Source organism: Mastomys coucha, unplaced genomic scaffold (genome assembly GCF_008632895.1).
Source record: "Mastomys coucha isolate ucsf_1 unplaced genomic scaffold, UCSF_Mcou_1 pScaffold9, whole genome shotgun sequence".
NCBI lineage: Eukaryota > Metazoa > Chordata > Mammalia > Rodentia > Muridae > Mastomys > Mastomys coucha.
The window spans coordinates 13,457,565-13,469,435 of record NW_022196915.1 but is presented as its reverse complement, the minus strand read 5'-3'; the positions used below and the strand labels follow the sequence as shown (position 1 = coordinate 13,469,435).

At 40.1% G+C, this 11,871-nt stretch overlaps 1 protein-coding gene and 1 pseudogene across 1 annotated transcript in view; both read right to left on the bottom strand.

Annotated features, from left to right (window-relative positions):
* Positions 1-11,871, bottom strand: part of Hesx1 (HESX homeobox 1) — a 57,293-nt gene that overhangs the window by 22,327 nt on the left and 23,095 nt on the right. The window lies entirely within an intron of this gene.
* Positions 3,097-3,537, bottom strand: LOC116084356 (annotated as a pseudogene).

Sequence of the window (11,871 nt, the reverse complement as noted above, 5' to 3'; positions counted from 1 at the left end):
AAAAAAAAAAAAAAAAAAAGAAATACAAAAGAACACAGGTAAACAGGTAGAAGACCTTAAAGAGGAAACACAAAAATCCCTTAAAGAACTATAGGAAAACACAACCAAACAGGTGAAGGAACTGAAAAAAACCATCCAGGATCTAAAAATGGAAATAGAAACAACAAAGAAAGACAAAAGGAGACAACACTGGAGATAGAAAACCTAGGAAAGAGATCAAGAGTCATAGATGCAAGCATCACCAACAGAATACGAGAGATAGAAGAGAGAATTTCAGGTGCAGAAGATACCATAGAAAACATTGACACAACAGACAAAGAAAATGCAAAATGCAAAATTCAAAAAGCTCCTAACCCAAAACATCCAGGAAATTCAGGACCCAATGAGAAAGCCAAACTTAAGGATAATAGGTATAAAAGAGAGTGAAGATTCCCAACTTAAAGGGCCAGTAAACATCTTCAACAAAATTATAGAAGAAAACTTCCCTAACCTAAAGAAAGTAATGCTCATGAACATAAAAGAAGCCTACAGAACTCCAAATAAACTGGACCAGAAAAGAAATTCCTTCTGTCACATAATAATCAAAACACCATATGCACTAAACAAAGAAAGAATTTTAAAAGCAGTAAGGGAAAAAGGTCAAGTAACATATAAAGGCAGGCCTATCAGAATTACACCAGACTTCTCATCAGAGACTATGAAAGCTAAAAGATTCTGGGCAGATGTCATACACACCCTACAAGAACACAAATGCCAGCCAAGGTTACTATACCCAGCAAAACTCTCAATTACCATAGATGGAGAAACCAAGATATCTTATGACAAAACCAAATTTATATAACATCTTTCTACAAATCCAGCCCTACAAAGGATAATAGATGGAAAAAGCCAACACAAGGAGGGAAACTACACCCTAGAAAAAGCAAGAAAGTAATCTTCTTTCAACAAACCCAAAAGAAGATAGCCACACAAACATAAAAATAACATCAATAATAACAGGAAGTAACAATCACTAGTCCTTAATATCTCTTAACATCAATGGACTCAATTCCCCAATAAAAAGACATAGACTAACAGACTGAATATGTAAACAGGACCCAGCATTTTGCTGCATACAGGAAATGCATCTCAGTGTCAAAGACAAACACTACCTTAGAGTAAAGGGCTGGAAAACAATTTTCCAAGCAAATGATCCCAAGAAACAAGTGGGAGTAGCCATTCTAATATCAGATAAAATCAACTTTCAACCAAAAGTCATAAAAAAAGATATGGAAGGATACTTCGTATTTATCAAAGGAAAAATCTACCAAGAAGAACTCTCAATTATGAACATTTATGCTCCAAATGCAAGGGTACCCACACTCATAAAAAAAAATTTACTAAAGCTAAAAGCACACATTGCACCTCATACAATAATTGTGGGGGACTTCAATACTCCTCTCTCATCAATGGACATATCAGGGAAACACAAACTAAACAGAGACTCAGTGAAATTAACAGAAGTTTTGGACTAAATGGACTTAAAAGATATCTATAGAACATTCCATCCCATTTCCTTTCTTAAATCCTTTCCTTGTACCCTCATGTTCTCTCAAATTCATGGCCTGTTTTTAATTTTTAGTTTGTGTGTGTGTGTGTGTACATGCACATATATGAATATATACTTGTTGTGGAGTAGACACCTATCAAGCACCATGATCAAATGTAACTACTGACAACTGTATTGAGCAATTCAAATATATCAGACAATTCAAAGAAATATATGCATTGTATTCTATGCAATGAACTTTTTGTTTATGCAGTACTACAGAGGCACATATACAAACATCTTAGCTATTTTCAGTACTCTCAGAAGGATGAGCCAGAATTAGTCAGAGGAAATGGACATGAGAGAAGAAGCAGGAAGGCTGAAATTCCAGGAACAAGTATAAATAAGACCTGTGGGAAGGTGACGATAATATGTCTGAAAGGCAAGAATGTCAGCATGCCTGGAATACAACCGGTCAAAGTGGAAAAGACTATAGCCAGACCATGACTTAGCAGAGGTGATCAACAATCTACTGCTGGCTTGATGTTTAGTAAATGACTTAGAGACATTTTTAATTCTTAAACTTTATGACTTTACTTCTTCATTTATAATCATATAAAATAAAAGTTACACTGAAATGTGAAGAAAAAAAAAAAAAGAAAGAAAAATTCTCATGTAACCCAGGCTTCTCTTGAACGCCCTCTGTAGCTGGGGAACCTTCAATTCCGATCCTCCTGCCTCTACCTTTTGTCTAACTTCTTTCTGTCAGGGTAGTATTAGCCTCACCACGTGGATTTTCTGAAGTGTCTGTGGAGAACTCACCCAGCTGCACAGCAGGTACACACCATCACTTGCACCTTAGCCTTTTCATTTACAGTGCTAAGTACGATGTGCCAGGGGAATATTCTGTGTGCCTGGGGTTTTTCCTTTCAAAGATCTAAAAGTATTGTTTCAGGACTACAGGCTTATACATTTTATTGATAATTTCTCAAGGAATCTGATTTGAGTTGGCTCTTTTTCTTGAGTTCTTGATGGCCTTTACTGCTGCTAATTCTGAACGTATGCTTTCTTTTCCCTTCCTTCCTTCTTCCTTCCTTCCTTTCTTACTTCCTTCTTTCCTTCCTTCCTTCCTTTCTCTTTTTGTGACAGGGTTTCTCTGTGTGGCCCCGGCTGTCCTGGAACTCACTCTTTAGACCAGGCTGGCCTCGAACTCAGAGATCTGTCTGCCTCTGCTTTTCAAGCGCTGGGATTAAAGATGTGTGCACCACCACCACCTGGCCCTTTTCAGTTTCTTTTTGTCTTTATGTGAGACAGGATCTCACTATGCTATCATTGGCTATCCTGGAACTCAGTATGTTGACAAGGCTGCCTTTAAATGACAGAAATCTGCCCACTTCTGTTTCTGTGATCAAAGACATGCACTGCCATGCCCGGCAAGTAACTATGCTGCCTAGCATTGCCCCTTGAATTTGTATTGTTTTGTCGATACTGAGAGACTGAACTCAGGACCTTGCACATCTCAGGCAAACACTCTACCACTGAGCCATAGTCTCTGTCCTCTTTAAAAAAAAAAAAATACAAGAGCACAAATCTACTTTTATTTATTTACTCTCCATTAGTTTAAATCCGGGATGGGTACAGCATCACACGGATTCTGTGTCCAATGGCCTTTGCAGGAAGGTTGCTTCGGAATTTGACGCGAACCATATCACTGTTTCTGTGGGCCCGAGTTACTTTTCCCCAGATCACTCTGGTTTCGTTTGGTCTGCCTCCTGGAGTCACTGTATTGTTTTTTGCTTTATACACATAAGCACATCTCATGCCTAAGTAGAAATCAGTTTCATCTCGGGCACAAACGCCTTCAATTTTAAAAAGGGCCGTGTGCTCTCTTTGGTTCTGGAGACCTCGCTTGTAGCCAGCAAAAATGGCCTTGCACCACAGCCTTCCAGACATACTTGCTTTTAGAAGTCCTGTTCCCAGAAGGCCCCAGAAATCTGGCCCCAAAGTTCAGCAGCAGACAGTCTCTGTCCTCTTAAGGGCAATTTTCTTAAGGTAAAAGGTTATAGTATTATCTTGAGAACTCTCTTAATAAAAATGTCATTAGCCTGGGGCATTGCTCTCGTAAGTATTCCGTGGTTGCTTCTGATAAAATTTGATCTATCTTATTTTCACTTTTAATCGGTTTGAAGAATTTTCTAGCTTCTTTTGAGGCTTCCTCTTTGACCTATAGACCAGTGGATGGTGTTTACTTCCTGAGTACCTGGGAGGACTTTCCAGATATCTTTCAGTTACTGATTTCAGTTCCGTGTTTCAGAGAAGTCAGTGTCTTAGGTTTGATTATTTCTCCTGATCGGAAGTAAAAAAGCTGGTATTCTCATAATTAGACTTTCTACCACAAAAGACAAACAAACAAACAACAACAAAACCCAACCCCTCCCCCCCCCAAAAAAACCCCAAAAAAACAAGATTGAAATCAGCAAAGGTAAGGGCTGAGGATGTAGCTCAGTTGGTAGAAGGCTTACATAGGAAGGAAGCATCAAGCCCGAGGTTTGATTTTTAGCACTTCACAAAACAGACTCATATCTGCAATCACAGCACTAAGAGGGATCAGACGTTCAAGGTCATTCACAACTACTTAGCAAGTTCAAGGTTAGACTGGAATATGTGACATCTAATCTAAAAAGAAAAGAAATTAGCAGAGATTAAAAGTATATAGGGCTGGAGAGATGGCTCAGTGGTTAAAAGCACTGACTGCTCTTCCGAAGGTCCTGAGTTTAAATCTCAGCAACCACATGGTGGCTCACAACCATCTGTAATGAGATCTGACGCCCTCTTCAGGTGTATCTGAAGACAACTGCAGTGTACTTATATATAATAAATAAATAATTTTTTTTTTTAAAAAAAAGTATATAGAGCAGAAGAATCTAAAAGAAATCAGAAAAGCTTTAAGATGACCTGTTCTACAAGAGCCGTGCAGACAGTGCCTGAGTCTTCCAGCAAGGGTGACAAGACTTAAACCGTCAACCAGGGAAGCTCACTGGAGTCCTGGAATCTAGGGTTTCATTAGGGTTGGTCACATGGGCAGGGACTACCCCTTCATCCCTCAGGTTTCAGCACTCTACAGATGACCCTGTTACAATGCCGTCTAAGCCACCACCTTACATTACATAGTTTACAGATCTTATCTAGCAGGAGTCAACACCAGGAATACAAAAGTCCTTTTATCAGGCAGGCTATTGTAAGGGCTCAGAAGTTATCTATCTTCTAACAAGCCTTCGAGGGCCAGTTTCTTTGGAATGTGCAGGGCTTGGCTACTTGAAACTTGCTCAGTTGACCTTTATAGGTAGGTTTAATTCCATTCTGTGCAGAAAACATATCTGGTAGTGTTTCAGTTCTTAATGGTCTGCTAGCTTTTATTACCCAGAATACCAGCACTTGAGATAACATACATGTGTGTGGTGGGGAAGAGGTGTGATTCAGAGGGAGAAAGCATTTTCTTGAATTACGTGAGACCCTGGGTTTGATACCAGCATCCTCAACCCCAGCACATGCAACGGAAGGTGTACTCTGCTCTTTTTTGTAGATGTAACAACTATATTTGGTAGTATTCTGTTCTGCACAAGTCGCTGCTTTTTTTGTTTTGTTTTGTTTTGGTTTTTGGTTTTTGGTTTTTTGAGACAGAGTTTCTATGGGCAACCCTGACTGTTCCAGAACTCACTCTGTAGACCAGGCTGGCCTAGAACTCCAAAATCTTTTTGCTTCTGTCTCCAGAATGCTGAGATTAAAGGTATGCACCACCACTTCCTGGCCCAGCTTTATTCCCTCTCTCTCTCTTTTTTATTAATAGACCTTATTTAATTTAAGTATATTAGTACACTGTCATGTCTTCAGACACACCAGAAAAGGGCATCTGATCCCTTTACAGATGGTTGTGAGCCACCATGTGGTTGCTAAGAATTGAACTCAGGACCTCTGGAAGAGCAGCCAGTGCTCTTAACCCCTGAGCCATCTCTCCAGCCCCCTTTATTCTTAATTAGGTTACTTTATTCTATATTGGCAAGGATCCATGGATCTAAGCACACAAGTTCTCCCTTTAAGTATACTAAGATGCAGCCGGGCAGTGGTGGCATGCGCCTTTCATCCCAGCACCTGGGAGGCAGAGGCAGGTGGATTTCTGAGTTTGAGGCCAGCCTGGTCTACAGAGTGAATTTCAGGACAGCCAGGACTACACAGAGAAACCCTGTCTCAGAAAAAACCAAACCAAACCAAACCAAACCAAAAAAGTATACTAAGATGCTATACTATGTTAATACATTTCCTAGTAACAAGCCAATCTTACATTTCTAGAATAAATCTATTCTGTGTTAATTTGTTATAATGGTGTTGGGTTCTGTTAGCTAATATTTTATTTGGTATTTTACGTCAATGTTCTTTAGTTATAATGGGTAAGATTTTCTTTGTTTTCTTGCTGCAAAAAATAATTTAGAAGTGTACCTTCTCTTTCACCATTCTAGAACAATTTATGGTGTGTTTGGTAGAACTTAAACCTTTAAAATTGGGGATTTAGGGAACTTATCTGGAACTAGTACTTTCATGTGAAATAGGTGTTTATTTAAATAAAATTTGGTTTCTTCTATAAGAATTAGGTATTTGCTGGGCAGTGGTAGCAGACGCCTTTAATCCCAGCACTTGGGAGGCAGAGGCAGGCAGATTTCTGAGTTCAAGGCCAGCCTGGTCTTGGTGAGTTCTAGGACAGCCAGGGCTACAGAAAAACCCTGTCTTGAAAAACCAAAAAAAAAAAAAAAGGTATTCAAAATTTCTATTTCTAGGCTAGGTGTAGTTCTAGTCCAGCCAGGGTTAGAGAGTTAGATCAAGTCTCAAACAATAACAACAAAACAAGACAACAAACCCAACTAGCCCTAAAGAAAACAAACACTGACATCCACTGTAGTACATTAAGCTCCACAGAGACAGTGCTGGGGCAAGCAAGAGCCAGACGGGCACTGGGCAACTGTGCCTCAAGGAGGAAAATCAACTAAACATGGGCAAAGGAGATCCTAAGAAGCAGAGAGGCAAAATGTCCTCATAAGTATTCTTTGTGCAAACCTGCTGGGAGGAGCACAAGAGGAAGCACCCAGATGCGTCTGTCAAGCTTCACAGAGTTCTCCAAGAAGTGCTCAGACAGGTAGAAGACCATGTCTGCTAAAGAAAAAGGGAAATTTCAAGATATGGCAAAGGCTGACAGGGCTTGTTATGAAAGAGAATTGAAAACCTACATCCCCCCACCCCAAGGGGAGACCAAAAAAGAAGTTTAAGGACCCCAATGCGCCCAAGAGGCCTCCTTCAGCCTTCTTGTTCTGTTCTGAGTACCACCCCAAAATCAAACGCGAATATCCTGACTTATCTATTGGTGATGTTGCAAAGAAACTAGGAGAGATGTGGACATTTTGCAGTGGATGTCAAGCAGTCCTACGAGAAGACCACCAAGCTGAAGGAGAAGTACGAGAAGGATATTGCTGCCTACAGAGCTAAAGGAAAACCCAATAGAGCAAAAAAAGGGAGTGGTCAAGGCTGTAAAGAGCAAGAAAAAGAAGGAAGAGGAAGATGAGGAGGAGGATGAAGAGGATGAGGAAGAGGAGGAAGATGAAGATGAAGATGATGTTGGATAAGTTGGTTCTAGCACAGTATTTTTCTTGTTTATAAAGCATTTAGTCCCCCTATACACAACTCATTCCTTTTAAAGAAAAAAGTTGAAATGTAAGGCTGTGTAAGATTTGTTTTTAAACTGTACAGCGTCTCTTTTTGTATAGTTAACACACTATCGAGTTTGACACGACCTTGTCTACAGAGTGAGCTCCAGGACAGGCAGGGCTATACAGAGAAACCCTGTCTCGAAAAACAAAAAATAAAAATAAATAAATAAATAAATAAAAGCAAAGAGCTAAGGATATAACTCAGCAGCAGAATGCTTGCCTAATCTTCTTGAAGCCCTGTGTGCAATCCCCAAAACTGCCGAAAAAAAAATTGAGATAGAAATTTATATACCACAAATCCAGCATTTTTACATGCACACAAGATAGCAGTTTTTAGTATACTATGATAGCTAATTTCACATGTCACCTTGATTACATCGTTTATGGTGTTAGGATATTTGGCTAAACATGGTCTAGTTACTTCTGGAAATATATGTTTGGTTTTTCTTTAAGGTTGGGCTTTGGTCTGTATCCTGGTAGGGAGGGCAGGGGAATGGGGGGAAGGCTGGGGAAGGGGTGTGGGGGGGGTGCAGGTTCCATTTATTAGGCTTCCCTGGCCGTTTAGCCACTTCCCAAAGGCTCCACCATTGGATGTCATCACACTGTGGGATTAGGTTTCACATTTGAATTCTTGGAATTGGGGTGGTCGTAAAATTAAAAGGCAAGCACCCAGAGAAAAGTACGGTCACCACAAGTTTCCCACACACAACCTGGTCCATGTCGCTGTGAGAGGCCACCATTCAACAGAGCCACTGCCGTGCTGATTTTGGAACTCCTAAAAGAGCCTGAACACTTGCTTCCACGTCTGTGGCTCAGCAGGGGATTGGCAGAAGGGACCAGGCTGACAGCCATGACTGTCTGCTAGCTTCGTGTATGTGTGTGTGTGTGTGTGTGTGTGTGTAGTGTTGCATGTACACGGGGGTGTGGAGGCAAGAGATCCCCATCATCCCATTCCTCAATTGTTCTTTACTGAGTGTATGTGGGTTCACTCACACACACGCCAGCGTGCCTGTGTGCAGCCCGTATGTTCATGCCATGGTGTTTGTGTGGAGGTCAGAGGACAACTTGTGTGAGCAAGCTCTCTCCTACTATGTGTCTCCAGGGATCAAACTCGGCTGGTCAGTGAGCCTCAGGAATCTCCTACTTCCGCCCCTATCCAAATTCCATCCAGCAACGGGCTTACAAGACAGGCCCCTTTGTATTGACTCCTACATTTGCTGCAGCAGGTACTTTACCAATTGAGCTACCTCTCCCGTCCCACCCTGTCCCTATTTGCTAGTTTCTGATGTGGCAAACAGGATATAACCTGCTTTGTCATTTACTCTACTGAAATTACCTTGTAAATGTCAGTTAAAACCATCCTAGGAGACTAGAGAGCAGAGGGACTGGCTTGGTTCCTAAATGTTAGGGATTTTACAACAGACAGAAGATAGCAATAAACTTTTTAGTTTGCAGAGTTCTTTTGTGAGGGGTTCATTTGTGGGACTCATTCAGTAAAGCTCGTTGACGCCAGCGGGCGTGCCAAGGCCCATTAACATTGAAGGGAGAGACTGAGAAAATAAGAAACGGGAAAGGGGATGACTCTCACGGGCTTGGGTGTCTCCGTGACTCCAGAAGTTGCCAACACTGCCCTGTGTGCATGTAACAGGAGACAGGAAATTAATACTAGGCTAAGCCAAGTTTTGTCTAGTTTGGGACTGGGAGAACGGAGTCGGCAAAGTCACTGATTATCTCCGTGAACTGGATTTCAAGTCACGTAAACAGACTAGCTCACCTTCCTCCCTTCCTCGTTTCAGAGTTCCTGGTTGGTGCTGTGCGACAGGTTTGGGAGTGGGAGGTTTATGCCATTTGTGTGGTGTGTGATAAGATGCAATCGAAGAAAGCTGCAGTTAACACTGATTAACCCCGATGCTGACCACCAGCACACACAGCCATTGTTCCCACCAGAACTCTTTCCCGACGGGCTTTGTCTAGTTGGCTTTAGGAGGGACAAATGCCATTACAGGAGACCAAATAACTTCATTTGGGTGGAGGTTAGATAATAGAGGCGCTGCAGGTATTAGCCTGGCTGCATTAGCTTGATTTGCTACTACTATTCACCTTGTCCCGAGCTTTCCTGGAGACAAAAGCCTAGAATTACCAGCTACAGAGATAAGCTGTGGATTAGGGCCTGGATCTCAAGGGGAAGAGAATTCTACCCTAGCTTTGCATTTCGCTTGTTCTCCCCCCTCAAAGTTAACTTCCAGTTTCCCCCTAAATGTTATTACATTCTTTACAGATTTTAGCAATTTTAATTCCAAAAGTGTTACTGACTCGTTATAATGAAACCAGCCATTACCTTTCAGGTTTCTGAGAATGATCGCAAGGGAAATATAGTGGCGATCTTGTGTTTTATCTTGCTTCTTGAGTATTTTAATATAATATGAATTTGCCTCATAAGAATCATAATAAAACTGATATTATTACTAATATTTAAAATCAAATGGTTATATATCACATATACTTTTTTCCTTCATTTTTCTCTTATTCTTTTCTTTCCTTCTTTCTTTCTCTCTCTTTCTTTCTCTCTCCTCCCCTCTTTCTTTCTTTCTTTCTTTCTTTCTTTCTTTCTTTCTTTCTTTCTTTCTTTTTTTCCTGATACACGGTTTCTGTGTATAACCTTGTCTTGGAACTCTATGTAGACCAGGCTGGCTTTGAACTCACAGAAATCCTTCTTCTACATCCCGAGTGCTGGGATTAAAGGCATGTGCCACCACCACCCAGCAGTATTTTCAACATTACAAATTATTTTAATTTTTCTAACATCTACATATTACTTATTTCAATCACAGTGTAACTCTTTTTCTGTAGTGTTGGGTATTGAACTCATACATGCTAGGTAAGTGCTCTGTTACTGAGCTCAGTGCTAATTACATCATTATACGTTTGTAATTACTGTGCTACTGTGTGGTTATTTCAGCTACAAAAACATAGTACCATTAGTTATACATAACTTGATTTAGGTATAAGCCTTTCCTAGACTTTGGGCCCAAAGTCATTTATACACACGGCATTGTGCTGGGACACGTAGAGGTGAGGATGGTACCGAAGTCACTTACACACACGGCTTTGTGCCAGGACGTGCAGAGGTGAGGACAGTACCAAATCTGTTTCTTGCCTCATCAGACTTTTCAGACACATCTGCTTTTATGCTTTCTTTTTAAAGATTGTTAATTGTTGTTTAATGTTTGTGAAACTATTTCACTTTCTTTTAGATAGTGAAAATTTTTGAGTTTGAAGTCAAAATGTATGAAAAACACTACTTCAAAAATGCTCAACTATGAATATTCAAGAGTAGTTCCTTGTTTTGTTCAAGACTTGAGATTCAGTAAATTAAGCAGATGTGAAGGAGAGAGAACAGTAACTCTGACACTGCAAGATATTGCAAATTATGGTAATAATTGAATAAAACAATAGCACAACCAACAAAAAGCCAACTCTTTTTATGATATCTAAGATCTGTAAAGTATTTAACAGTGGTTCTCCCTGAAGGCTGAGACTTGAGGTGGCCTCTACCTTAGCAGGCTTGCTAAGTAAGAGAAAAGCCTGCTCATATCCCATGACACGCCACCCCTGCCTCCTGGTCTGTTAGATTCCAAGCATCAAACCCAGCATTTTCATTGGAGCCCATTGGAGCTGCTAGTGGAGGAATGTTGGCTGATGTGCTTCACAAGGGCTGCTCCAGCTATTTACTCGTGGCAGTAACTGGCAGTATGCTGGCAGGGGCAGCCCGTCATGCTTAGAAGCACTTGGACGTCCAGGTCTTCCTAGTAGCAAACAGCTCTGCTCATCTATCCCTTTCTCCTCCTTCCCTTTTTTGGCACAAACACAAAATAAAAAGGAGTGTATTGTTGACTGATTCCTGAAAAACAGAGCTCTCTGCCCACAATGTGCTAGCAGTAAATTATTTCATAAAATTCTGAGTCAAGCTGTCTTCCAATCAATCAATCAATCAATCAAATAAAATAAATTTCCCAGAAAAAAAATGTATGGTGATAAGAGTTGGTAATCCAGTCAAAACCTTCTGGTATTCACAAGGAAATAGGATGTGTGGAGGATTGGGAGAGATAGAAAAGAGAAGGCAAAATTCAACACAGATAGAGGAAACTGAAATCTGGCAGCCATTGGACAGAGTTAGAGCATTCCAACTAACATTTCAAAATCAAACAAAATCTGCCCAGTTAGACTTTTCTTATCTATCTAGAAAATGAACACCTGGGGTCCCTTTCTGTCACATAGTTCCTTGTTCCATCATCAGGAGGCAGGTATGGTTTATCCTATAGGAAGTACCTTATTATTTCCAGTAGCTGTGTCAGAGCACATGCAAAAAGACAGCACCATGGTACTGAAATATATAATTATATACATAACTATACACATATATGTTTTTGTATATATCAGTATATAAAATTTATACTTACATAATATACAATATACTTATATATAAGTATATATAATATTTATACTCATGTAAATTATATATAACTTATATATACTTATATATAATGTATGTATAATAGACATATATAATATAATATACTTATATATAAT